This window comes from Coturnix japonica, chromosome 4, assembly GCF_054131305.1.
Source record: "Coturnix japonica strain WE chromosome 4, WE-NBRP24, whole genome shotgun sequence".
Classification (NCBI taxonomy): domain Eukaryota; kingdom Metazoa; phylum Chordata; class Aves; order Galliformes; family Phasianidae; genus Coturnix; species Coturnix japonica.
Window position 1 is genome coordinate 18,028,200 of NC_140666.1, and position 27,794 is coordinate 18,055,993.

The following is a 27,794-nucleotide window of genomic DNA, read 5'->3' on the forward strand; positions in this document are numbered from 1 at the left end:
TGTAAAATTCCTGGTTTGGATAATTTGCACAAGAGCATAAAAATGTTCAGTCCTTCTCTTCAGTTTTTTGCCTCATAAGGCTAATAAAATAAATGGTCAAATTTTTAAAAATTGAGATATTTTCTTTACCAAATCTGTCTAAACTCAGTTTTTTTTACATTTTTATTTTACACTCACAGGAATATTTTTAAAAGAAAACATGAGCAATTCCATCTAGACAGAAATGTGCAAATCTTCTCAAAATTATATATTTAAATCATTGTCAAACAGAAAATGAAATTCCACACACAAACCCTCCTTCATATTTTTCAGCACAAAGCACTACAAATTTGTTTTAAACAATATTTTAGTGCAATTATGTACATTACTCACTATGCAAAAAATTTCATCCAGTTATCCAAGAAATATTGTAGGGTTATATCCATGCTTATGATTCTAGTATCAAGGTATGCAAGAGATGACATGAAAGAATTAGAAATACATTTTGAAGGAATTGAGAAGAAACAAAATGATGTCTGAGTAGTGCGTGTAAGGAGGGGACCCTGAAAGTGGAGCTGTGGTTAAGACACAAATTCAGATTGGTTCACAAATGATTCATATATTTTTCTAATATTTTAAGACACAAGAAATCCAATCACTCTTGTTTAGTACCGCTTGTTTCTTCATTCAATATTAATAGGAATGGCATTAATTAGAAATAGCAATCTTTGAAGTCCAATCAGCTGAAGTAAGCGCTATTGCTCAATAAATAAACAATAAAGGTAAAAGTAGGATGAGCAAATCTCTATGGAATGAAACTAGATGCCAAGAAAAACTTGTTCAAGTTTACCATTAGCAGACCTCTGCCATCCCAAATCTCTGTCTTGTATTCTAGCCATTAGATGCACTATTGATTATTTAGATGACACAACAGAAATCACATTTAGTTTAAAGATGGTAACAAGCTGGGAGGGATGGCAGCCACTTTAGGGAACAGTAACAAAATCTGAAGTGATGTGGAGAAATCAGCAAAATAATAAGCAATTCAGTGGCATTGAATGCAAAGTGACACACAACTACAAAACAGAGAAGGATGATAACAGCATTGATTCTACTGATGATCACTGTGGAATTAATGAACCCAAACTGCAACATACATCCCAAATGCCTTGAAGTACTGGGACTTCTATAGAGGAATGCCTAAAGATACTTACAGACTTTAATATTGGTCACTCAGCTGGAGTACTACGTCAGATCTAGTCACGATATTATAGCTGGATCAGTTGAAGAAAGTCTAGAAAAGAGACACAAACACTGAGACATTTGCAGCAAAATCTGTGATGAGAGCTAGAAAGTATCGGTGCTATTTAGCTGCAAAAAGACCAAGGGTAGAAATGACTTACAGGTCTTAAGACAAAAGGCTGGTAGAGAGAGGAAAGCACTTATGTATTCTCCAGGACAATGAGAAATAGGTTTGACTTACCGTATGGAGATTTAACATAGAACATGCTTAATGGTAAGTCAGTGAAATGCTAAAACATGACTGTCCAAAGAATTGGATTCTACATCACGAGGGTGTTCTTAAAACATATTAGATAAATGTCTGTCAAATATTCTTTAGATAAAGCTGAATTTATCTGGGATAGAGGTCACATAATTCTTATTTCTATGGTTCTTCTTCCTGTTTTTCAAATCCTCTAACAATTCTAAAATACAGATTACTTATTATACACTATATATATGTTGACCTGAACACTGAGCCAAATTACACTGGTTTCAACATGACCTGATAAATTGTTATCATCCAACGTTATGGATTCAATATCACAGACAAATACTTGGCAAAATGTCTGGGTTTTATTCTGAGAGGGAAAAAAACTATCGGTCAAAAGACAGATACCCTTATTTTATTTAAGAAACACACTCTGGCAATTGTGGCAATTTAGTTCAGTAGATTTAAATGTAACAGATTTGCCATCCCCTTTTGCCTTTCACCACATTTAAGAGACGGTAAAGAACTGCTAAAAATAATGAGAGTTTGCCTCATAAAAGTTAGGTGTTAAAATAATAAGCTAGAGGCCATAAACACAAATTTCCCTTGGAGATTTTATCCATCTGGACTAGACAGAATATATAGCTACTGCAGTTATTTTGTACACAGTGTTAACAACATTACTCTAAAGTTTTCACATTGAATCTTAAAAACGACAACACACATTTCTTCTGTTCCAAAGACTCCCAGACTTTAGATTTACATCTAAAACTCACAGATGGCCTTATATTGTAATGGACCAAACCAAAGCACTGACTCAGGAAAATATTTAAGCAACAGTTAAATCCATCTTTATTCAGCAAAGCCTCATAATGTGCTGAACTTTAATACTATTCACATTTAAAACAAAATTCTTTTTGCTCTCATGGGTTTTCACATATGCTCAGTAATATTTCTTTAAATTCTTGTTGTGAATATGCAAGTAGGCCCTAAAAGTGTAAGCTGTACATACTCTCAAATTTAGTAATAAGTGGAAATGGAATGCAAAGACAGATTTTGTCATGAAACACTCTGCTACCCCTAACAGCTGCAAATGCTGGTTGTCTCTTACTCTTCAGTATAGTGGTTGTGTCCATAAAAGTTGGAATGGAAGCTCATTATGTAGTTTTTCAAGGAAACAAAGCCAGGCTGATTCTAGCACTATGAAAACAGCTACTCTGGATTATCATATCTTTTTCAGTTGTGCAGAAGATAATATTTGAAATTGCTCTGTCCTATTTTAACTAATATGGTTGATCTAATTGCTAAAGCTTTAGTTCAAAGGAGTCATTGACAAGCATCATATAACATTTACAGGTGAAAATTAAAAATCAATGCACCATCCATGAGTTATGCAGCTTTTTCAATGAATGGAAAGTATTTGAAATGAACAGCTATTCTGTATAAAGAATAAATTAATTAGCTAATTATGAAGAAAGAACTCTCACTTCTGTCCACATAGCTATCTTAAACAACTTGGTATTCTGCAGTAGTCAGCAGAGTGCTCTCAAAGCAAGGGAAGCTGACAGCATTCTGTACAGTACTTCCTCACTAGATAGGAAGTGTGTGAAATACCTCCAGAGATGCTATAATTAGCCACCTCTTTGGTGAACCTGAAACACTGAATATGTATTTTCTCTGTTCAGCTACTGCTTAGTTCAATAGATCTCTTGGTACCTTTGGCTTAGTGTGTAAACTCCCAAAGGGTCTACATTTCAGCATTTGAGAAAGCCTGTAATTTTTAGAACCCTAAAAATTTCAGTGCTGAAAAGCTCTCATTCTACCTTACTTGAAAGCACTATCTCACAAAAGACTTACTTTACCCTCTAGTACAACCTCTGACTTGTTTCAAGCTTAACTCAGGTTCAAACATGGAGAGGCATATGTTTTCTGTGTAAGCTGATTGGACCAGAAGTGATGGTTTGGTCCAGGGCAATGTATGCTTTCCTCATCTGTCAAGGTAATACCCTAAATCTTCAACTAGTAAGTTTCCTGGGATGAATAGTTTTTAATATATTTTTTCCTGTTGAAATTAGTAATTCATCATGAAGTAGCTTATTCTCTGCTTTAGGACTTTGAATTTTAGTCTACCAAGTCAGCAGCCCAAAGAATTACTCATTCTCATCCAAAGAATATTTATGCAATGTTTCAAAAGCAACACAGCAGCTTTTACAGGGAAGGTTGAGATTACTCCATCCCTTCAAATCCCATAATGCTATGTCAAGACATTCCTTGAGAGATGGGAATCTTAACTCCTCCTCTTATGAGATGGACAATTAACCATATAGTCAATAACTTCCACATTTCATTTAACCCCTAAACTCTTGGATATAAATGGAGGAAAAAAATTCAAATGGATTCCTCTTCACTATAAAGGAAAGACAGGATAAGCCTCTTGTCACACATACCCAAGGCAGCTACTGATGTCTCTCCAGCCTGACACCCCTCTGCTTTGGTGATGACTAAGGAACAAAAGTAAAAGGCAGATTATTTTAATATGTTTTTCATTGTATGAAGGAGCATCAGGCAGTGTGAATGGGCATTTCTCCTTCATGGCCACAACTGTATATGTGAAGTTTTAAGTAAGGTATTATTTTCATAGGTGGTTGATCTTTTATTCTGTTATCAAAGGAGGTTATAAACAGGCTGTAGGCAAACGTTATTGTAAAGCCAAACACAAACCAATCTTTAGTCAATTAAGTTCTAAATGGATTTAAATTCAGTTGCACTTTATATACCTTTTTATTCATCAGGATCTGATTAATACAGGATCAAAAATGACATAATACTTGCTCAAAACATAAATTAACATTCCTGAAGCCAAAGGGAGGAGAAACTCCCATTCCTCAGCATCCTGCCTTGTAGTGCAGGTAATAAATCCACAGTTAGGTCGAGATAAATACTATCCTCTGAATTTAGTGATTACTGATTTAAAACACAGAACTTCAATCAAGTGATTAATCAGAGAATATCACACATTATATTTTCAAGGTATTCAAATTATTTGCTGCTGATCCTATTTACTGCAAAATCTATCACCATTTTGTTGAATTATCTTTCCCAAACCATTCCTAGAGTTTCACAAATGCATTTGATATCAATGTTTGTCAGATACTCTGGGTATATAATTTTCGTTCTGCTCTTTTCTTGTCTTTGTCTTTGATTGTTTACACAGGAGTAGTCATTTTTCATGATTTCCAACATATTTGGTCACTTAAATCACATAGAGTTATTTCTACCTCTTGACAATATGACCGAAGCTTGGAAAAATAAATAAATAAATAAATAGATAAATAAATAAATAAATGAATAAATCAGATCATCAAATAATCTGTCATTCTGGAATAAAAAATCTTGCATATAGTCCAATATTTTGCATCTGACAGTTGTCAGTACTTGATCCTTCAAAAGACAGAACACATTTGTAAAAGCAGAGGGAAAATAATCAGTCAGCTGATATATCAGCCTTTGCCTGAACTCTGCCAGTCTTGAGATTGTTTAACATCTTCAAAGAGAAGTCAAACTGTTTCCTAATGCCATCATTATTATTAATTCCTGATATTCTTGATGTTTTTATGCACATCAATTTGTTTTGGATTTGATTTTTCATTTGTTTCAAAATAGTAAAAAAACAAATACAGTGTTGTTGGTTTTTTTTCCTGGCACAAAGGTTTAGTCAAACAGACATTTACAAACCTTTCAGGATCAATAATTTCAGCAATGCTGAAAAGCTGTCAGAATGACTATATGTATTTCTAGGAGAACAGACTTGGTATTTCAACTCATGAGAAAGAACTTTTGTGTTCTTAACTAGCAGCAACAGTACTGACACCAAAAAAACCACACTAGAATAATGAAAGTATCCCTCAAAATAAAGAGATATTTTCTCTGTTGGGTTGATGCGTTTGCTTTTTTTAATAATCTGAGTACAAGTATTTCTGCAAAGATGGACTGTGATTCTTATTCTTATCTAATTTTAGCCATACAAAAACAGGTGCATCTAATCAAAATGCAGTTATTTAGCAGCAGTGTGCAGAGATGGGCTGATTTCGGAGTTTACTCTAAATCAAGTGTTTAAGACTGGGATGAATCACTCATCTTAAGTGGTTATCTCCTGATGACATCAACAGACTTCTGGAATTAACAGATTTTTGTTGGTAAGTGAGAGCATCAAAGAGAGATGAGCTTTACTTTTCACCACATTTTATTTCAGGTGAAATAAAGCAACTGTATGCTAAGAATGAATGCAGGGGTATGAATTAAAAATACACCATATTCCTCTAGATCTTTTACATTTTTTTTTGAATAAAAGAGGTGGATGAGAGACATAAAGAGAAACAATCTATTTGTATTTTTTTTTCTGTGCTGATGAGACAAGTTCTGTGATGGATAAGTACCCATTACTTTCCCATACAGACTGTAAGTTCATCTCTACCAAAGAGCAGCTCAGGCCTTCTCAGACTCAAGCTTTAAGGAACAGAATTTTCTTTAAATAATAATCTAGCAACAGCTTATTGAAAAGCAGAAAGATGGGGAAATGGGTGTTTCTAAATTCCCATTAGTATCACTGATCAAAGATTTAGGAAAGTCAGCATTATGTTCTTCTGAAAATTCATTACCAGGAAGCAGAGTTCAGAAGAATGTCACTCCATCTTATCAGTAGGTTTTAAAATAAGACCATTATTAGATTGCAATTGATTTGCAGAAATCTATTCATTTTTAGACAAATTAAAACAACCTTTATTGTAGTTCCACAGTTCATGCTGATACAGTTAGTGCTGCGTGTGAGCATTTCTATTATGAAAATCCTTTTCTCCTCAGCTTGATTTATAGCTCAAGTATAAAGAACTCACATGGCACTGAAACTTGTCATACAAGGACTCAACCCAGGGAAGAATGTTAGTCTTTGAAATAAATAATAGTAGAAAAAGAATTTGACAATTTATCCCAAGCAGGAACATAATGAGTTGACTGACAGAAGCTGGGACTCTAGCGCTGGGACTGATCACTTCCCCATAAGATCCACATTCTCTAATTGCAGATGACTAATGAACATGAGAACCAGTAAAATGGGTAACAGTCACTGTTTTGCCTTCCCTGTCTGCACTGCACCTGATATAATTTAGATATGAGCTCAAGACATCATCTAACATAGTTCCAATTCAGTTAATGTACTGTATATTTCAAGGAGCATGCACATAAAACAGAGAAGGGAAAAAACAGAAATTCCACCCATGTCCCAAAGCTCCACAAACTGTAAGAAAAGAAAAAGAAAAAAGAAAAAAAAGAAAAAAAAAAGGGGAAAAAAAAAACAAAACCAACATAGAAGGAAGAAAATACTTACATTGCTCTCTCAAAACAGCCACAATCTGCCCCAGAGGGAGCATCAGTGGAAAGGTAAGAAAAGAAGCTGAGTATGATATAAAGTCAACACAAATAACTAGGAAGTGGTCATGAAACTGCAGGTGTCCAGATGAAGGGTAGAACAAAGCATATCTTTTATTCTCTGCATCTGGTATTTATCCTGGATTCATGCTTTGGGCTATGTTTTTAACTCACTGTTAATGGGAGTTGCACAAAGCTCAGTGCTTTGCAGGAAGAATGCACTCCTATATCTTCCTTGTAGGCTTAAAAATACACACAGTATGCTATGGAGTACTGATTTATGAATACAAGAGTCATCTTGAGACCAGCACTAAGGCTAAAGTAGCCATTTTTCCATTTGACCTCTAATTTTAAAACAAACTGTCATACTCTCCTTGAGAATTGCACTCAAGGCTCCTTGAGCACTGAAAGCTGTTGTAAACCAATGTTGCAGCTGAAAGCCCTCCACATACCCACAAAACCATCCTTTCACTTCAGTCAGGAAATGATCCTGCATCCTTCAACTTACCCTTTGCCCACAGATCACAGCAGTGTGAAAATCAAAGACTCTCTGGACACCTGCAGCCACCTTTACTGTTAACATATCTGTACCAGCTAGGAGTTGCAAACTAGTTAGCACATGATTTGCTAAGAAATGTCTTCAAATCAAAGATGAATAGCAAGGCATTTCCTACAATGTGCACATTTTCTCTTCCCCTTACCTCCCTCAATACCAGTTCTTACCTCTATCACACCACCCATTTATCTTAGATAGAAGAGTTTGTAGGATGAGTGGAACAAAAACCAAAATGGGTAATTACTAACACAGGTCAGCTTCCTGGTGATTCAACATCAGCTCCCATGTATTATACATTACATTGGCACCACTAGAGAGATGCTGGAGACAGAAGATGTTCTTAACTACAAGCTGCCACCAAGAAATATCTGCATGGACTTTCTTCCCCATAGTGACTCCTTTCTGTGATGATTTCTGTACATCTGCTGCCATAAGACCATTTCAGACTGTCAGCTTCAAATCTGCTGAGTACTCAAAGACTTTTCTTTAGGAAATCATCTTCTGAGATACCAGAATTCCCATTAGAAATATCAGCAATTCCTGACAGAATTGCATAAAAAATATTTGCTCCAAAATGGTAATTTCATAAAAACAAGGTGATATTAACATCACGTTTTTATATTGGAAGAGTCTCAGGAATTGCCTAGTTGAGTGATCCCAGCTATTCTGCTGTCCATCATTTCTACTGTAAAATCAGTTCTTAAGTAGGACAGTTGAAGGTGTCATTTAAACAGACAAGTCAAATTTAAGTTATTAAACACATTAAACATTAAGGGAGTTTGAGTAGTAGACTTCAACATCATTAAGTACAAAGCAACAGGAATTGCTTTAATGTGGGAATAGTCTCTCTCAAAAAGAAAGCCAAATACCTTTGTGTATTCCTTTGTCAAGCAGGAGTTGATAAAAAATCTGGTAATAAGCTAAACATTTTCTTTAATTCTAACTGGACTTACCTTTTATACAGTGATCCAATTACACTTCCAAAGTGTCAAAAATCACCAGTACAGGTATGGCTTTTTCAAAGAAAAAGTTTGCATAGAACTGAATACATACACTTGGAACCGATTTAGAATCCAGTCCAGAGACAATTAGCAATGATGGAAAGTTTGTTATTCATTCTAACAGAAGCTGGATTGTTCTGGGACTAAATTTTGCAACAGTTATCACAGACCATGTATAAGGTTTTGTGATGTTCCTTCAACTCTGTATCCTGGCTGTAGAGGCATTCATCTTATCAAACAGGGCTTCCATCTCTTTTCAAGCTTTGGATAGGTTCCAAATTTCTTGCAACTTAACAACTATAATGCAGAATAGCCAAACATGAGGTGCAGTGAATAAACTATGGTGAACCTTTACAGAACAACTTCAACAACAGATTTATAAGGTAAATTGTAAATGCTCTTCAGTCCTGAAAGGGAAGAGTAAAGCAATATGAAGAGCATTTAATGTTGCCATATAATCTTAAATCAAATTAATTTTATTACCACCTCATGTTGATTGCTCAATCACAAACTCTGGCCAAACTACTTAAAGACAATTTTCTGTTTTCTCCATCATCTTATTTCTCATAGTGTTGAGCAATTATCAACATAGTGAATCATTTCATCAGCTTCTGTACATATTAAACTAGCTACCATAAAAAGTATACTACTCCATTTCCATTATTAAAGCAAAATCTAGGAGCTTTTTTTTTCCTATTGTACAGTTCATTCAGTTGAGGTTATTTCTAGCCAATGTTTTATAGACACAAATCTCATTACTAAGAGCGACTTGAACATTTCCCTTGTGATGGCAGAATTGGTAGGAATGGCTTGTGGAAACTGACAGAAACTTCAAAAGATCTCTAATTATTCCCAGAAAACAGTTCTAAATATGCAACATGGCTTTTGGGAGAACTCTTTTCCACTGATCATTCTTTGACCTTATTTTGACAATTCTAGAGAACTATATGTATCCAAGTACAGGGTTTTTTTGGCTCATCACTCTCCTCCTTATTAAGATTCAGATGCAGGCACATATTAGCAGCTGAATGAGTGATGAGAACACATGTTGCCATATGCTAAACTAGAATATAGTTGTCCCTAATTCCAGCACCACTGTAACCCTCTGACACCAGTGCTGCCATTCTGTTACATGGCAGCAGATGTTCAGAGCCTTGGAGGTTGGCTTCCCAGTGAGGGAGAAAGCAATGACATAGAAGCTGACTACACTTGAACATTACTGATTAAATTTACACATGCACAGAGATTCTGAACTTAGCTGTAGAACATGCAGGGCAAAGACAACTACACAAAAAGGGCTGAAAGCACCTTTTAGTATTTGAATAGTAATAAATTACTGTTAGTTTTGACAACAGAAAGTAAGCTCCTCATTCTAATTCAGAGAACGTGAGAAACTACAAGAAAACTGACTCAAATTTATCAAGGAGTATTGAGTTATTCTACAAACAAACAAAGACAAAAAAACCCCATCTTGTAAGCATAATTCCCCATGACTTCTCAGATGCTGAGTATGCATTCATGATTGTTCTTTGGAACAAACACATCAGGAAACAAATGGTGCAGCTGGAGGCAACTTTTAGAAAAGTTAAACAATCATGGAAACATTTATTTCTGTAAAAGGCAGATGTATATTACTGGTTTATGGTATTCTTAATTTTTTCATTTGGGTCTACTGAGCTGTGTGTCTCCACATCTCATTATACCTCTCTTTAAAAACAAAACCCATTCTTAGTATTCTTTAGAAATAATTAGCAATTGCTTGTCACACATTGTCTACGTATGTATTAAATGTCTACATTACATTATTCAGTTATTCACTGATTCTCTTGTTCACATTTGCAATGTAATGTATATCTTGTGTAATGTATTACTTTGTCCTGATCTTATGTATGCTCATAACCCTTTTGTCTTAACCTTTCCCTTTTGTGTTGTTCATGTATATCTCAGTGTAAATAACACAGAAAATATAACGTTTTTTTACTGTAGACATGGCACAGAATAATCATCCTATCAGTCATCTTAGATAATGGCCATACAGGATGAAAATATCTTTGAAATGACTACACAGAATCACTAAGCTATAGAAGTGTAAAGCTTACTGCTTAGAACACTGGATACACTTTAAGTAGCTTATTGCAATAAGATTTTGTACGATGTGATTGCAGACAAAGCTGGACTTCCAGCATAATGCTTTAGATAGGCTTTATGCTCTTGGACTAGATCTAAATCCACTGGGAAAATCTTGGACCTATTTTCTAGGACTAGGTACAGAAAACAGAGAAATCCAAGTCATGCACTGAAAGAGCAAATACAGTGCTGAGCCTCTATTTAGAGAGTGAAAATCTGTTATTTCAAATTATTTTAAGTCATTTCATACAAGCTATATGAGGAATCCACAACTTATGTAGTAAATAATTTTTATACTAAATCTCAGAATTCTTCCAAGAGAAGCCCAAAATGTTTATATGCATATATATATAAATTAAATACTCCATATAATACTCCATTTAATTTTTGTCAGTTATTTTCACATAAGTTTTTGTTTGTTTGTTTAAGAATTCTAACTTTATTTTGATTAGCTTTTTAATACAAGATAAAACTAACATTAAATTATTGAAAGCTTTCCTGGGACAGATATTTCACTTTCTCAGCAGCTCCAAATTTCATACATCTAATATCCATATGATTCCAATTAGTATAAATAACGCATATATACTATTTTAAATTCCTTATCTTCTTCCTCTTCAGCCTCTTAATTTTTTTCCTGGTAAACAAACAGTTTTTGAAAATACGATGTATCCCAAGTGAAACAACAAAAGCCCAACTACAAAACTGACTTAGTAGTGTTTAACTAATATAAAAAAGTGAAAGTCTCTTCAGCTGAAGGCGTGAGGACCTGAATACAGAAGAGGGTATGCAATAGCTCGTTGTGCATTTTAATTTATGTTGAAGGCTAAAAGAAATTTGCCTGTCTTGTGCAAACTGTGCTCAATATTTCACTCATTTTTCCCAATGATTACTTAAGTCACACATCAAATGAAGAAGCAAGTCTTCACTGACATAGCAGCACACTGCATGGCAGTGGGAAAGGAATTTATATAATGCTTTATTGAGAGTACTCTGAGACATTCTTTCTAACAACAATAGCTGGGAAGAAAGAGACAAACACAACTATTCAAACTTAATTACTCTGCTAACATTTCTAAAAATAATGCAGAAACCTCTGCTGTCCATTCACCACTCCAGGACCAACATGGCAAGGATCCTCTCCCTGACTCCGAGCTGATCTTCTAGGGTTAGAAATTATCCCACCTCCCCACGCAAAAACCTTCAACAACTTAGTTAGAAGATGCTTCTGCAACCTCATTAACTACTGTCATTACATTATTGTTATTATTCATCATTTCTTAGACTGAGAACTCAATCGTGGAAATTATGCAGGACTTGTTTATCAGCCTCCCACTGATATCAATCAATTACATTCTTCTATTTCAAACTACTATTGTGTTTGCCTTAGTGGTTAGATAATTTGCTTTCACAGAAATAGTAAAGCATAAATCTTAGCTCATGTCACTTTATCCACAGTACTAATTTTCCTGTAGGAGCTCAGGCTATTCTGTAATATCCTCTTCTAGGAGGAAGATGACAATCTTTGTTACAATTATTAAATCTGTTTTATTAATTATATTCTTCTGCAGCTCTGCATCTTGTAGGTCTGTATCCTTAAAGGTATTTAATTATGTCTATGACTGAGAAAGGTATCCAGTTTCTCAATGATAAAAGATTTCTGTGAGCAAAGGTTAGAACAAACTTCAGGTTATTGCAACCTGTGACTGTTCAGCTCTGTGATGGTTCTCTTACCAACCTGTGCAACTTCAGAACAATGCTCTGCAAAAATGCTGCTAGTGATGGTTACAACTCCCAGAGTTTAGGCTTCGTTCTACCCACCGTTCATATGGAGCTGGATATCACCAGTGTCTGTTGCTACAGGGAGTGTAACTGAAAGTTCTAAATTAGGTAGTTATCTGTGGATTCATAATGGTGAACTGTAAGTCTTAACATAAGAAGTTACAGCTGCCTCACTCTAACATAAAGATGTTCTCTGCCACTTGATTTGATCTCTGGAGAGAGATTCCAAGCTGCAGCTATATAGCTATGAGGCTCCTGCTAGGCCAGTATCATGCTGGCCAATTTATCAGGATTGGAGACCTTAGGATGACACATTTCACAGTCTCTGGAGGTACAATTTCACGTGAAATATGTAACTAGTGATGGAATCTTTTTACATTTTATTACATTTCATTGCAATCTGATTCCTATATCATTTTAAGATATTCATACAATCAGTGATTCATACAATTATTAGCTGAGGTTGGAAGGGTCCTTAAAGCTCACCCAGGCCCAAGCCCTTCCACGGGCTGGCTGCCCCCAAACAGCTCAGGCTGCCAAGAACCCCATCCAACCTGGTCCTGAGTGCCTCCAGGGATGGGGCACCCACAACTCTCTGGGCAGCAGTGCCAGGACCTCACTGCCTTCTGAGTAAAGAATTTCCTCCTAACATCTAACCTAAATCTCTTCTCTGTTAGTTTAAAGTCATCTCCCCTTGTCCTATCACTACCAGACAAAGTAAAATGTTGATTCTTCTCCTGCCTGTAAGCTCTTTTCAATTTCAGGAAGGCTGCAATGAGATCTCCCCACAGTGTCCTCTTCTCCGGACTAAACATCCCCAGCTTGCTCAGCCCGTTTTCATTGGAGTGATGCTCTAGACCTGTGATCATCTTCTTGGTTTTCTCCAACAGCTCTGCATCTTTACAGTGCACTTAATTACTCAAAAGTGTGAAAACTTCAGCATGAACTCTTGCATATACATAGGAAGTGTTTCGAAAAAATAAGAGGCATTCATGTGCAGGAAATCTAAGTTAAATACACTTATTAAGCTGCTGTAGAAGAACAGTGTTTTGTTTGTTTGTTTGTTTTCTTTTCTTTCCTGCATCTAGAGAGTGATGAACATGATTATTTCACCGAGAATAGGCAGAAAATGGAAACTAAGCAAACAACTGAAATTCTACTTCATAAATTATATTGATAAGGAAAATGTGGTTTAGTGAGTCTAAAATGCTAGAGTTTCAAATTGAATTGATATAAAGAAAAGTGCTTTGTGTGCATTGCAGAGCACTTTCAGGAGGCTGTTTCCTCCCTTTCATGATGCAGTATCTTTTAATGAAATAGTTGTTCGGGCTTTTCGGTAATGATGTGATGTGTTTTATCTAGAAGATCTTACACTGCACAGGAATAGGAAATTAGTAATTGAGCAACATAGTACATTTAGTCAGCTATCCTCACAGTGAAATTTGAAAAATAAAATTACCTTAAAAGCTTTCATAGTTTATCTTCATTAAATTTCTTCTTTGCTTTAATTCCTCCCCAGAGGTCCAAGTTGATTGTAAACTACAAATGCATGTCGAAAAGATCCTGGCTAAGCTCTGCACACCTTAGATCCTTTTCACTCCAGATCACAATGAGAAAAGCTGACCAGAAGAGATGCAGCTGTGGCTTTTGCATGTAGATGTAAAAAAATCCTGTCTCTCATTTGTCTGGGAACAAAAAATAAAAATGATAAACATCTCACTTTGAATTTGAATTGCTTGCTGTTTTCTATGACAAAGCTGCTATACTAGGAACATGCCGTTAATGGCTCTGAGGCCTTTTGACCATAAAATGATTATCAGCTTTTAGAATCAGATGTACATTCTGAGAGACAAACTAAAGATGGATGTGTAAAACCAAGACAAATCTTTCAGAGTATCCTTTTGTGAATTGTTTGGGTACAGACACTGCATTCTCTTGCATTCACACAGCAGGCTCCCTGCCTTCGGTCATTATTTAACAGACAAATTGCTTGTTTTGACTTGTAGATGCAGGATGCTTTTCCTTCCTAAATGTATGCAAAATGTCCTATTCAATCTCCATTTATTTGCCTCATTTCTCCATATCTGAGAAAGTTACAGCACACCACTTATTTCACAAATGGAGATTTCATCTTTCGCACCTGTCCTAGAAGAACTTCTCTGCCTTGTGACGTAATGCCATCCATATGCATTATATGCCAAGAATATTTTCTTTTAGTCACACAATGGATCTTTTGTGGAAAAAACACTGGAGATAATGCAGTGCTACTGTTCAAGTTTCAGATACTCCTAGCAGGAATCTGGAAGTAGAAACATGTCAACAATATTACAAAATTCCCTAACATTACCAGTAAAAAACTCTCCCTCAGCAATTTCAAGCATTAGTCATTCTGTAGTTTTAAAGATTTCCAACACTGCAGCGTACATTTTAGCATGTTTTTAAAATACAAGCAATATAAAAGAAATGGTAATCCTAATGGGAAGAAATAGAGCTTTACCTTCAGATTTCAAACTATATTAAGGTTTCAGAAATGTTTTCTTGGTACAGTCACCAACTGAAGATTCCTCAACAGATGTATTTACCACGAGGACTTCTGATACTTTTAATATCCATTAAGAAAAACTATAATGAGAACTCTGGGTGTTCAGTTCTGTTCTTCCTGGTAATTCTGCTAACACTGAGCTTTGTTGTCTTGCGTATTTCGAGTGCCAGAGTCCTAGTTTGAGGTCAGACTCAAAGACCTCCAAAAGTCCTCTCAAGGGAATGATATTTATTGCTTCAATCATTCTCGAGTGTTATTAAATGCTGAGAAACTGAGGACAGGTTTTGTATACATCTCACAATCAAAATATATCTTTAGATGGTTGTAAGAAAAAATATCATTTAAACATAAAGTAACAATGAAGAGATAAAATGAGTTAATGATGCACTGAATAAAGACTCATGAGACATAATACATTTTCATTATAGTTTATCTTCCCTGTTCATATTATTTAAGACTCAACTTGATTAAGTTAATTCCCTAAAGCTTGTTCTAAAATTTGTATTTTTTACTTAAATTAAAACAATATACACATACAGAATACACCCATGTATTGTGATTAAGTAAGGATCGTCCTTTAAAGTATATGGAATTTGGGTAATTTTCCATGTAGCTTTAACAGACAAGATGGAGAAATATATTTGATAAATGCTAATGGTATTTGACTGCTGCCCATGTAGAGGCTTGAAGCCAAATGGACAAGGCATCAGCACTGATGCCAAGAACTAGACTTTGGCAGAGATGGAGATTTGACTCATGGACGCATTCCTAAGGGAAGAATAAATACTAAATTGAACGTCACATTTGTCACTGCTATAGCAATGCCTGGTGGGTTGCCTCAGGAAATGTCAATGGGGTAGATCCTTGACTGAGATTCTGTGAGTGGGAAGAAGCTCAGATCATTTGGGACAGGAAAGATATGGGGGAGTTCTGGCTCAAAGGCATGTTCTGACTTCCTTTCCAGCATCAGAGAAGTCTTGAATAGGTGTACCATTTAAATAACTCAGAGGCAGGGCTGCTGTTTCTCTTCAGCTTTTGTGACTGTATGGCAGGTTGCTTAGATATAAATTGAGAAGAGCAGAACCTCCATCATTACTAAACTACCATTAATTCAGTGAACTTTTTAAAGAGTGGAAGAATGAAAAAGGGTTATGCTCAGGCACATGAAATACTTACATCACAGAAAATTCCATCACAGAGGATTCAGATTTACCAAGCTGGACACAGATAATGCCTCTGTACCATTCATCTCTCATACAGTCTACCTTTATTTACTCTTGCTAATGAAATTTGTTTTAGAAACTCATTCCATTTTACAGACAGAGAAATTCAAGGGATAGACATAATAGATTTTCTGGGGAAATAAATAAATAAATAAAGCTTTTAGTCTAAAATATTTCAAGATTTTTTTATGGCAGAAATCTCAGTATGGGAAGTGGTCACACAGCCCTATCAAACAGCCCATTAAGAAAGTTGAGGTAAACCTTGAAGGACTAAGTCTTCCTTTTCTGTAACAGTGACACTAGGATGCTATGACTATCTGAACAAAGAAACACTGGAGCAGCCAATTTTGGAAGAGTATCTTTAGTAAGCTATATTGGAACAGATGTCTGTGGTTCCTGTGAGACTAAGGCCAGAATGCGGCTCATTCTGTTTAACCCTTTTCATATAACTTTACTATGTGCACACAAATGACTTTCACTTGACATGGAAAGAAATAAGTCAGGCTGGTTTTAATGAGATCTCGATTATTAACTGCAACACACATTGTTCTTTTTCATACACTGAGCACAGCAGAGTAAATTTTAATTGTGATGCTTAGGGATTTTCATTAGCAGTGAAACCCCTTGTGTGATGAGATGAGAGTATTCCCTAGAGAGTGCAGAAACGAGTAGGATAGAATATGAAACAAAATGAGCTCAACAAAGTGAAGGACAAAGCCAACACTCTTGCAGAAAAGAGGTCACCTTAGGAAGATGCATTATTAAATACAACCTGGAATATATGCACCTTGACAAGTAGCAGGGAGAAATCAACACTTAGTCTAGCCATAACTAAACGATAAAACGTAGATGGATTTGCAGTGGTTTCAAAAGCCAAAATACATCTTATGGAACAAGAATTTCACTGATTAGCAAAGCGAAGCATGAATTTATTGCCTAGATTCATGGCTTTTACGACTATAGCGCTCCAATTTATACTGCTTTTAAATTGAAAAAGCATTTCTTTAAAAAATGCGCAATTGTAAATGATTTTCTTTTCTCACCAATCAAATTGAACTCAGTAGTACTACTGGTACAGAATTTGTTGGAAGGAAAATTTCAGCTTTACATTGTAACAAAGGAAGAAACAGAAAGAGATGTAAAATTTAAGTGAAATAGATCACAGGAATGAACTAAAGAAAAGAAAGGAGAAAAACCTCTCTAGAAAAACATCAAAATGTGGACAAAGCAGAGCAGAAACAAACTATGGATGATGAAGACCAATCGGCACCACACAAATTACCCCTCAGAGAGACAAAACACATTAAGTAAACTCTAAACAGCATGAGTGCTGAGAGCTTTGAGCAGAAGAAAGCAGCCAAATCATCAAAGAGAAATGACTGACAGAAGGCCCTGTGTTTACCACTGAGCAACAGCATGCCTTATCCAGTTCAGCTGCAAGTTGAGTGAGATGATAAAAGTTTAATAATTGTCTGAGCTCTTGCGAATCAGTAAAGGGGCCACACTGAGTTCTCACAGGTATTCAATGTTCAAGAGTGAACAGCTATTTATTTCCTAATTTGTCTGGGATGTCCATAAGATAAGGATTTATCCTGCCATTATCCCCTCCAACAAAACTCATCTAGAACAGTGGTCATTGATTACTATTTGGTTGTTTTTTCATTTTTCTTTTAGGTAATACTTCTTTTTAAACATTTTTTTTCTTCACATCCCAAAACATTTTCAACTTTCACTGTGGAATCTGATGAAATATATATATATATATGGACTTTCAAACAGTTGTTGTTAATAGTGGCTGTCCTCCTTTTTGGTTCTAAAAACAGTTTACATAATTCTGCATTTTAACCTACTCATCAAAGAGATTTATTAACACTGTCACTCACAGTAAAGACTGTAGTTACTATTTTACATGACAAATTTGATTCTGGTGCCACTGTGCATTTTCTGTGTTGTTTGTTGTTTTTAAAACTGCCTGGATTAAAAGAAAGAAAAGAAATAAATGTTGAAAGTAGAAACATGGCACAGGAACTCACTTAAATGAAAAAACTTATTCTCATTTTTGCCTATACGCACCCATACTTGTATCAAATGTAACTCAACTGATACCGATATTCACCCTTCAAGATGGAGAAACTACACTGAATACAGTTGTCTACTCATTCTACTCTCATCTATGACCGATGGTGAGATAAGCCTAAGAATTACATCACATGGCCTTGGACTTGTGGTTCCCTTCTAACTCAGGATATCCTTTGATTCTGCAATCCTATGATTCTACCATGTCTAGAAGTTTCCCCTGAAGTACATTATCTTCTCAAGTAATTCTGAACATATTCTCAACGTACACTGAGCAGATGTACAGTACTCCTTCTCTCAGCCAACCAGAAGCAAAAGGTCTGCATTACTGCAACTCTGAACATGAGTTACTGTCCTTGCTTCCCACATGAGCTTATTAGTGTGGGTTGATTGCCTCATTAACCCTATGAATATGGCTTCTAGTTGGTTGAGTGTTCACACAGCATCTTAGGGATGCCTGCAAAAGACTGGTGAAACTGAACTATGTTGTAATTTAAGACAAAAACAGGAGAGAGATTATGATTCTGTAAGTATGGACCTTTGTAAATAAGTATAGGAGAAAGATAATGATAATGGAAGAGCTGAAGAGTCTATTCCTTTCACTGACTGTTTCAGGAGAGCGAGATAGGAGTTTATCACTGGCTGTAAAGTATACCCAGGCAGGATGGAAAGAATTGTTTGCTGACCTTGTAACAGCATAGTTATTGATCTCATGCATGCATCTTAGTGCCTTGCTTCAGAAATCTGGCTTGTGCTGAATCAAATGAATAAGGATCATGAAATAGTAGTGGTGCTATGATGCTCAAAACCTACATAAGCCAGATGTGAAGCACTGGCAAGGGACAAGAGAAAAGTCTCAACTACACATGATTCCTGGAAGATCTAATTGTGTAAACAATCTCTGGAAAAGACTAGTAGACTTTCATTTATATACATTCCACGAAATAGTTATTTCCTTCATAAATTAGTTCCCATTTCTCAAACTTCCCATTCTATTTGTATCTCTACAATCTCTGTCTCTTTGTCCTTTTCCCCCTAATTAATAATATATTAATGAGGGGTACGGTTTAGAGGGCATGGTGGTGGAGAGTTGATAGTTGGACTAGATGACATTAGTGGTTTTTTCTAATCGTAATGACTCTGTAATTCAATAAATATACACGGAGTTCTATAAAATACATGGCACTTACATCAAGAAGAAGCATATTTAGCGCTTCTTTTTTATTGTTGGATTTGCTTGTTGTTTTTGGTTTTGCTTTTGTTTGCTTTGCTGTTGTTTTCTGAGGAGAGAATCTAAACTGCTTACCAGCAGGAAATACAGACAAGGCTGCTTTTACAATCTGGGATTGTGTAGGAAACTTAAAAACATGTTGGCATAGAGAAAACTTCATAGCTTCTCCATTTATGAGTGTCTGTTTATATTTGATATGTTCTTGTAGTAATGGTGAGAATGTTTCTTTCCAATGGGCACAATGAAAATGTACTAGGCTTTATAAAGGAGCAGCAAGGTTTGTGAATTCAGTAGGGTTTCAGATCTCAACAAAACCTCAGTGGTTTTGACAGTCATCAACCCTTCTGTATTCAGTTCTCCAACACAGAGCCATTCTTTTTGCAACAGTGCTGTCTCCTGCAGCTGACAGTTATTTGACACACTTAAATGGCCACAGTAGGTATTAAAAGTCATCCGCCACTAATGACCTTCATTGTTAAACAGAAGCAGGTGGTCTCTTTTGACTCCTTAGCAAAACATTTAAAATGGTCATTTTTTCACTGCTGGAATTAACACTAATTGACACAAATTAACATTCTGGTAGTGCCATACACACTCAGAAGAAATTTATAGGTGCAAAAGGAGGAAAATTTATAGGTACAAAAGGGAAGCTTTACATTAATATCTTTCCCAAGAAGAAAATTCTGCCTAGGCTTTGAAAAATAATATTGTGTTACTAAAGGAAATGTCTTTAGCACTGTACATGAGTCCAACTTCTTTGAATGTTAAAAATCAAGACCCGAACTCTGTAGACAAGACTGTTCAATTAAAAGAACCCATATAACTAGATCTTAATTTTAGATGAAGGAACTGGTAATTCTGCGATTACCCTTCAGCTGTAGGAATATCCTACTCCAGTACAAGTCCCATTGAGTTAAATGAGGCCACTTGAGAAGCAAAATAATATTCAATGCAAATATTAGTTTCAGAGCTTTAGACACTGATGCAAATGATTTAATCAAAAGTACTACAAAACTTGCTTGATCTGAGGATAAAGACCACCATAGTTTTATGTTAAATACTGCCAATTTAACACAAATATACACATAATATAATATGCATATTAAAATTTCAAGTTTCTGCTTTAATAAAAATAAACAAATTCTATTCTTAATTTCTGTTTCCTAAATATTTCTTCATTTAGAGCATTTTGTCCTCTACTTCTCATTTGGCAGTTGAAACAAAATTCCTTAATGGCTTTCAAAGTCCATGCAACTATTTAATTATACAGACCTCTGTATATCAGCCACCATGAACTGTTGCAGTGTCCACATTACAAAGAACAATGTGGCACTTTACATTTCAACACATCAGCTCTTCTCTTTAGAACTGTAAACAGCTGACCTATTTTTACGGTTCAACAAAATATTGTTTCTTATAATCTCTGCATCTAGGGAGTACATAAAAAATTTTGCTTCCACCTTGTAAACTGAAAAACATTTCTAGGTTCATTTTAAACAACAAATTTTAGAGGATAATAGATTGAAAATAATTTAAGAAAACTGAGATATGTTGTATAGCCAGGGGCAAGGTCCTAATAAACACACAGCAACATCTCTACTGCTATGTTATACATTTTCCAAATCATCAGTAGAAATGAAATCACTAAGTGTTTTTCTCCTCGTCAATGTTGTCTAATGAGTAAATTTGAAGACTAAAACACTATAGTCATGTAAAGTGATTATGAAATCTACCGAGAGAAAAACCTGGAATTTAAACATTCAGAGCAATGAAAATGCACTGAAATCAGTACAGGAATACTGATTTATGTTTTTCAAGGTAAGGCCATAATGTCCACTATACACTAATTGAGTGTATGCAACTGTATCCAGCTGTTCAGGTGTCTATTTCTGGTCTACTTTTCTTTCCATGAAAGAAAGGTTTAGCAACTATAGGAGTCTTACCTAAAGGAAGCTCCAAGGGAAAGACAACAAAGTTGTTCCCTCTAGCATTAAAAATATATATATAATAGTCACTTCCCTCACCCATCAACAAAAACGAACTCCACCAACACTCTGTGTTGACTGAACCAACTGAAATTGCCTACTTATCAGATTAGGCACAAGTTAATTTCTAACTAAATTGCCTCATGACATATCACAATCCATCACACATCTCACAGTGCGGTGCTTCCATTATGTGCAGTGACATTACTGGGCGATACGTCATGTTCAGAAAGCACCGTCTCTTTAATTGCCTGTCACTACAAAACACTTCTGTTTTAAATAACAACAAAACCCAGCAACTTTCTTTCCATGACTGAATTTATACTGTTCTGTATTGAGTCTTAGAGACAAGGCAATAGAATGGGTCATTGGCAAGAAAGGATAGCTGCCAATCAGCTGTACAGAGCAAAGCTAATGGAATGGTCTGACCTTCCACAATCATCTGCCTCCAGGAATGTTATCATATCTAGAAGCTCCTTCAGAAGTCCAGTTAACAAACTGGACTTTCAGTAAAGCTTCTGGTAAGGAAGATTTGCTTGTGAAGACCCTTGGGGCTTTCTCCCTCATCTCTGAAAGGGCTACACCTTTGCAACCCTTAATTAGGGTCAGATGATATGGGTAGAACATAAAAAAAAATACATATGGGTAGAACATAAAAAAATTGCAGCAGATTTTGGAATGGGGTTAAACCCAAAGAGTTTTGTACCTCTAGGATTCCTCAGGCATGGTCTAGAGGAACAGAAAATCACTGAGGTTATGCCTAATTCTCACCTGACTGATGAACGCATATCACCATCTCCCTCCACTTTCTGTGCAGCCAAGTACATGCACTGCCCCCTTCTCAGTGCTGTGCATCCATAGTCAGTCTCTTGGGAAAACTGAGCAAAGTTCTGCGTGATTTACAAACATGGGTGTGTTTGTTCTGTGCTCATTTAAGAAAGCAAAGGAGTACTTGACCTGAAATGAGACAAAGTTACCCTGAAATGGATAGTAAAATAAAACTACAGATAAAAATTTGATTTAGAGGTTTTTTCTTTCTTTGTTTTTCAAATGTGCTATAATCTCACCCTAGTCATTCAAGGTTTTGCTATGGTTTGCCACTCTCTTCAGGCTATATACCATGTCATGCCACCATCTCATCTCGAATTTCAATTTGCATGTACATCATGAAGAATGAGACTCTCCTTTCCCAAATCTCAGTTTCCCACTGTGCCCAAATGATTCTCCTGGAGCAGAAGGGGTGAATGTAGCTATCACCTCTACTATAGCTATCTAAAAGTCAGAGAAGCAACTGCATTCCTTTGAGTACAGACATATTTTTTTTTATTTTTTTTTTTTTAAGGATTAACAGGAGAAACAACAGTAGCAGCAAGACACAAGGATTACAGACAGCTTTTGTTCTCACCACCACATTTACAAACGTCAATGAGAACCATCTTCCATCAGTAGCAAAAGCAACTGGGCACTATATACTGCTGCAACAGCATACTGCTTACACAGCATTTGTGCTTAGTACAGTTAGATTTTGGCACAAATCATCATCTAAAAGGATTTGGTACCACCAGCTTTATCTCTAAGGCCAGTTCATTTCACATGAAAAAAGCATCAAATAGCTTGCCACAACTGGTAACTGTAGCTAAAAAGAGGACAAAGCATTAAATTATAGCAGCATTAAAATGTCCAAGTACAAAATCTTCTACGAAAGAGGCTGGCAGGGGAAGTGCAGGGGGTGGACTGCTTGAAAAATAGCAGCTGTACAGCCGATATGTCTTGGTGTTACCTGTAGCCTCTCCAATACTTCAGCCACGATGTATTCAAAGTAAACTAAGAAGCAAGTGCTTCTCCTTCCTTCTCCTTCAACATTTTTTACCTAACCTCATTTTTCTAAACACCATATTTTAGTTTATCATAAACACATTTCTGAAAATCATTGTATGGACTCAATTCATAAGTTCATTCAACTGGGCACATCAAAACTAATCCAAAAGAACTGACCTGGAAATGTATAATTTTATTATTTTATTTATTTATTTACTTATCCTGAAGAAAACAGGAACCATGGGATCTCACCTTGAGCACATATATGACAGAAGTCATATAAAGAAACAAGCAGCCCTTTCCCTCACCCTGGATAACAAGGTTGATTTTTCCAGCAGGCTCAGCCTTACTCCTCTTGCTATTCCAGTCACTCTAGTTGATTTTGATGATGTGAAGCTAAAACAAGAACTCTGGAAAATCCCATGTCATTTATCGTTTAAATAGGAAGAATCACTTGTCCATACGCAAACATAAGCCTCTAACTGAAAACTGAACAAGCTTTGTAAGTTTTGTTCACGCTTTGCAAAACTTGGGCTTTTTACTTGGCTGTTAAGGTGGTGGTGTTGGTATCTACTGCAAACAGACTCAAGAGGGATTTAATATAAGCCAGGTTCATTTTATCCCGATACTCAGCTTTGTTACTTATGATAAGCTTTCCTGACTGTGGAACAACAATGAGACTTGAAAACAATGAATACTTCAGTCAATTAGACTTTATTTTGAAAAGGATTCATTGCAATTCAGTGATTGAAAATTGCGTGGATTTTCCTTCCTTCTGTAATTATTCTGATTTATTCCTTGTAGCTGATTTGCAGCTGTCTAATGGGATACTTTCCTAACTGAAAAATGGAGTTTGAGAGTCTTTATAACTTTTATTATTATCACAACTATAACTAACAGCTAAAGGAAAGCGGTGGTAAGAATTTATTTATTTTTTTAAATGATCCAGGCTTTGCATGGGAAGGTGTGTAGTAGGACATTTTTACTACCCATGTAACTTGAGATTTTGCCCTAGCTGCTGAAGTTATATATAAATATAATATATATATTTATATTTATTTATTTATTTATTTGTTTCCTGTTACTGAGTTCTCTTTTTTCTATGCAATTAAATTAGAACAATAAAAATGTTCCAGGCAGTTCAGAGCTGGCATCTCTGACCAAAAACTGCATATTACACTTTCAAGAGGCTCAAAAAGCTTCAAGAGAAAATGTTAAGTCAAAACATGTATTTATTTGTATACCAAGGCTTTTTGAGAGCTTTATTTTCTAAATGACTTATCTTTACTAAAATAGACTACAATATCATAACAACCCTATAATACTTCCAGTTTAAAATCCACTAAAATAATTCCACTTTCTTTTACAGATTGTAGAATAAGCATTTATAGGACACTGAAATCTATTACTTAATTCTAAAAAGACAGAATCAGAAGTCTTAGATTCTATCTCTGGTTTTATTCCTGCTTTGCTGTGCAAAGATAAAGTGAACTGATTTCTCTACAGATCTACCTGAAAATATATAGAAATATAAATTCAATTTACAATAGTCTGGGAGTCTTAATTTGAAGGAATCTCAATCGATTGTATTAGGAAATTGATAAAATCACTGGGGGGCTGGAGGGTGCTAAAAGATAATTTTTATTTGGGTAACATTGGCAAGAAGGTATATCTGCTTGACACTATTCTATACAGTGGTAGATGTGAAGTAAATAACAGTAAATAACAAATATTTAAAAAATCTGAGTGTTAAAACATGTCTGCCTTCCTTCAAGCCTAAATTCAGGTATTCACATTCAGATACTATCCAAAAATAGTACACTGTATGAGCATTCATGCTCAGTAAGCACAGTATTTCATGAGGGCTGAATACAACAAACTTCAGGGGATTCACACTAATATTGTTAACATTGTTTATTAGCATTTATATGTCGCCAGGTGTTTGGAGACTTTCATATGAAAAGTTATAAATACACACTAAGTGCAGCACTGTTTCTCCTTTATATCTAAATCTTTCTTTCAGAAAGATGTTTTTCCTTCAGATAAAAGACAGAAGCAATCCCATGTCTAGAAAAATACTCAACAGAGTGCTTGCTGAATATTTGACATTCCTTTTTAATTTACACCTATCACAAAATACAAAGGCTTAACCACTCCCTGCTCAGTAAATACAAAAATTATAATAACTTCCTGCTTTTTTTTTTTTTTTTTTTTGGGGGGGGGGGGGGAGGAGGGCATGAACTTTCATAAACATTAATTAAAAAACCCACCCCCAGGATACAGATCTGATTAAACTGTGTTTCTATAAATATTTTCTTCACTTTTAACTGAGCTATAATTGGCAACAGGTATCTCAGACACTATGCTAGACCTCCAAACCAAAGTCAAGAAACACTGTCAACAAAAATATCCAGATTCTTATTTTATGATTGTCTCCATTCCCTTCCATTCCAGTTTCTGTTTCATGCACTGATTTTGGTAATGGGGGAAAACAAAACAAATAGTTAATAATTTATTGGTATTATCATAACTGCAAGGCTTGTCTAGATGATGTAGCACAGTACAGACAAGGAGCGTTAACACCACTCCAGAACTTGAAGCCAGTTTTTCTTCACAACTCACCAAACACAGTGATACCATTTGTAGCTTCACCCAGATTTTCTAAGACTGCTTGGGCACCTTTACTCCTGTGATGTTAAAGTCTAAACACTAGTACTAAAGCTAAACATTTATGAGGATTTACAAAGCTGGCCCTCAGTTAGTTCCATGACCTCCACTCACCTTCTCAAATAACTCTAAATCCAGCTGTATGTTACCTATAGTGTGTTTCCCATTCAGTAGTGTGTGAGCCTGTCAATCTTACAGAAAATATTTTGACAGAGCATTTTTGTATCCACACCTTTAAACCTGCTAGAAATAGTAAATTTCTTTCAAAGCAGATCAGTAAAATAAAAATGCTTAACTCCTGCCCTGTTTTATCTCCCTGTGATACGGATTATAGCGTAATTCTTTATAGTTTGATGAGAATGAAGTATCTTTCTATTTTTTCTTTTCTTACTACTTATGTGTTCTATGAGATCTCTGCTTTTCCATTTTGAGGGGAACATAAAACCTGTTGGAAGAGAGAAGTAGAAAACCATCTCACTGCTCTCTTGCAGAGACCAACAGGACACGTCTCAGAGGCCACAAAATGCTGCAGAAGCTCAAGGAGCCTTTATCTCAGCCATATCCTTCACTTCTTGCCACTGGTGTCTGTATATTTACAGACTTCTAGACTGGAAGATGGAAAATAAGCACTTTGTATGCCTCAGTCCCACATCCCTTAAAATACCTTTGGAAATCTTAGCTCTTATAGCTGAATTTTTGAAAATACATCAAAAATAAAGCTGGAATGATCTTCAAACTTTCACCTAGACCCCAAAAGATTAATAATTTCTGATTAAAATTGATATATTTTCTTGAACTGACATTTCTATCCAGATCTGGGTGAAGAAAACAGCAACACTAATGTTTTTCAGAAAATACCTTCCATGAAGCTGTATATTTTACACTGTTAAACCATCTCAAGTAGGTAACTCAATAGCTCTGAAGGCAGGCAAATAAAGTCATCAATTTTGCTGTTATAAATTGATCTTCCAGTAGATTTTGATAAATCATCCCTTTTCCTATCTTACAGAATAACTGAACACTGCAAATGTTCAAGCTACTATTCAGCAAACTCAAATATATCTCCTGTGTTAATGCTGACATGCATTTTATGTTGACTTTGACCCCAGAATAATTATTTATTTTTTTCATTTCCCTGCAAACTGCCTTTACAGAATGACTTATTGTTAAAGCAAACTCTGCAAATATAAGATTAAGACAACAAGCACGGTTCCTTTTCTGCAACAGACCAAAAATAACATAAGAATTTAAGATTAATATTTTACATACCTAACAATTAACAGGAAATCAAGGACAAATAAAGAAATTAAATGCTGTTTTTTAAACAGGTGAGTCATTGCTGAATATTTATGTCTGTCCATACTGGTGATAAGTATGAAAATCATTTCAAGATGATGCAAAGAGATCCTTATGATAATGAGTTTGCACTCATGAATGGCATTATTTCCATTGTTAAATTTCGAAGTACATTCACTGCCTCAAGCTAAAAATATATTACAGCAGAAGAAAGCTGGAGGAGAGGGAATGCCCTAACAATGCAGTGCCATCAGTCCATAAAGCTCTAAAAACCACTGTGACCAAAATATGTGGTTTTTAAAATATCAAAGCTATGAAGAAAGAAAAATGAAAATGAATGGAATTGAAAGTCACTCCAGTGCTGCTGAAAATCTTATTCCTATTCTTCTAAGAGCATTCCAAAGTTATATTGCATAAGGTAAAAATTTTCAAAGACAGGGAAAGACAAATAGGTATCCCACTCCCGTTAAAAGTTATTTCTACTATTTCAAATAAATCCAGTAGAAACAAACATAGAGTCTTAATTTATGGAGAAATCAGAAACAAATTGTTTTACTCACAGCATTATGAATTGCACTGCTAAACCAAGGAGGAG

The 27,794-nt window shown here is 35.5% G+C and overlaps 1 long non-coding RNA gene across 3 annotated transcripts in view; it reads right to left on the reverse strand.

Moving 5' to 3' along the window:
- LOC107312887 (uncharacterized) overlaps positions 1 to 27,794 on the reverse strand; it is an 88,915-nt gene that overhangs the window by 13,037 nt on the left and 48,084 nt on the right. Inside the window, exons 1-2 of one of the 3 annotated variants that reach the window (XR_014945187.1) lie at positions 13,821 to 14,048; positions 1,194 to 1,273 (exon numbers count right to left, since the gene is read on the reverse strand). This is a non-coding gene — a long non-coding RNA (uncharacterized LOC107312887). Of the gene's footprint in view, positions 1 to 1,193; positions 1,274 to 3,918; positions 3,975 to 13,820; positions 14,049 to 27,794 lie in introns of those variants that run through there. The other 2 variants (XR_014945188.1, XR_004307075.2) reach the window with 2 other exon arrangements.